The sequence below is a fragment of the Biomphalaria glabrata genome, chromosome 1, assembly GCF_947242115.1.
Source record: "Biomphalaria glabrata chromosome 1, xgBioGlab47.1, whole genome shotgun sequence".
Lineage (NCBI taxonomy): Eukaryota > Metazoa > Mollusca > Gastropoda > Planorbidae > Biomphalaria > Biomphalaria glabrata.
The window spans coordinates 8,736,963-8,739,028 of NC_074711.1; the positions used below are offsets into that span (position 1 = coordinate 8,736,963).

At 31.5% G+C, this 2,066-nt stretch overlaps 1 non-coding gene across 1 annotated transcript; it reads right to left on the minus strand.

Moving 5' to 3' along the window:
- Window positions 1–1,086: 1,086 nt before the first annotated feature.
- Trnaq-cug (transfer RNA glutamine (anticodon CUG)) lies at window positions 1,087–1,158 on the minus strand. The gene has a single exon. It is a non-coding gene; the product is annotated as a tRNA-Gln (tRNA).
- Between the last annotated feature and the right edge of the window lie 908 nt (window positions 1,159–2,066).

The following is a 2,066-nucleotide window of genomic DNA, read 5'->3' on the forward strand; positions in this document are numbered from 1 at the left end:
GAAAGTGGCAAAGCTTATGTAGTTTATTAAGAACAAAATTATGGTACGATTTGAATTTGAACTCGAGGGCTTACGCCTCCTCAAGCCAATACAATAACCACTGTACCAGTTTTAAATGCTTATGAAAAATAGAATGTTTCTTTACCTGTTGTCAGTTTCAAACTGTAAAGCAACAACCTAAGTCTTTAAACAACGTATAAAGAAGACTAATTTAATTTGTAACGACACATTAGTCAGTTGCAATATATTTTCTTTTGTTTAATACCTTTGTTTTGTTAGGTAAAAGAAATAATTGTGCAAAAATTTCAACTTGAACCAAAATTGTGCGTTGGAGAAAAAACATTTTAAAATTTGTATCAGACAAACAGATAGACAGACAGTGTGAGTTGATTTTTTTTATTCTTTACACATCAGAAAAATATTTATAAAAACTAAATCTTTAAAAAATCCAATGTAATTGCTAGAAAATATTTATCGAACATGAAATAACATTGACTTGTTTAAATTTGAAACATTTTTAGAATATTTAAAATACCTTGAACACGCTCAACAACCTATCGTATACAGAATTGTATTTCATTGCTACTGCCTCCATTTTTGTTAATAATGTTGATGATCATTAAGTCTACAAGTCCAAATGTCATCTCTGTCTGTGGTTCCTATCTGGGAGAAAAGGTCACCAACCATTGGCGTAGCCTTTTTAGGAGCCCATGTATTTGACATTGGCATTGGCGTAATATATAATTTTAATGTAAAAAAAAAGGTTTCGAACACTCATTTGGGGGCGCCCCTCTAGTGGGGGCCTAGGGGGATTTTCTAATCCCCCCCCCACTATAGCTTCGCAACTAGATCTAAAAGTCAGATAAAGTAAAGCTTATCTGTTTCTTTGGCTGAGGGTTAAACGTCGTGTCATATATCCAGCACAACGAACTTTATTTTCCTTAACGAAAGATTTTAAAATCCAATCCATCAACCGAGATCCTTATATAATACAGACGTGACTTCAAAAAAGAAGATGATTACGTCCTACGCGTGATGCTCGATCCCTGGGTCACCTAGCGCTTTACCACACTAAAAAAAATATTCAGGTTTCACCAAGATTTGAACTCGGCTCGCTGGATTCAGAGTCCAGAGTGCTAACCATTACACCATGGAACCGGTGCACATATGTCGAGTGGTTACTGCGTCAACTGAGAAGACTTGAGCCATGAGTTTGATATCAAGTCGTTCTCCCTTCTTTTATTTTTATAAATGCTTTTTTTTTCTTGATAGTTTAGCTCCATTACATATTTAATTGCATGACTAATCCTAACTAATTGATACATTTACTTTTTATATTAATGTTTTTAAAATAATTTTCAAAAAATATTTTCTGTTTATTTTTTGTTCGAAGAAAAAAAAGAAATAATAGCATTATGAATTTATTTAAGAAAAATTACAGACCAAAAAAGTGGCTGATAGTCAGAAAAGTCCTATTGATTTTAACAATTTCGATCTTGTAAATTAAAACCAGAGCTACCCCATCTCTTCTATATTCCCTCAGATACTTCAGTACCAGTCAAAATTTCTTCTTCTTACCTTATAAAATACTGACGTTACTTCAAAAAAGAAGATGATTACGTCCTAGGCGTCATGCATCAAGTCATGCATGTTATCCATTGACATAATTTATAACAGGTAACAGAATTTCTTGGCTGGCTCAGGCAACCCATTCGATTTTCTAATAGCACTAGGGATGAAGGAGTATTTGTACAAATGTGTCCTAACATATGGAACGAGGAACATGCCTTTATCTTTGTGTCTTTTTGAGTATTTTATTAGATTTTGTTTTTTATTTAAAGATTATGTTTCAGTGTTTTATGTATAATTGCTACTTTACTTGTTAGTCTTCTCTTATGAAGGTTATCTAAATTTAAGTATTTGTAAACTTAGTTTTAATCTAAAGGAAAAAATAGACAAACAAATAAAAACAATAAAAGAAAACTATTCATTCAATTCATTAAATATTTTATTGATTATTATATTAAAGCATACAGAATAAAAAAAATAATAATGCATTTCAAAAA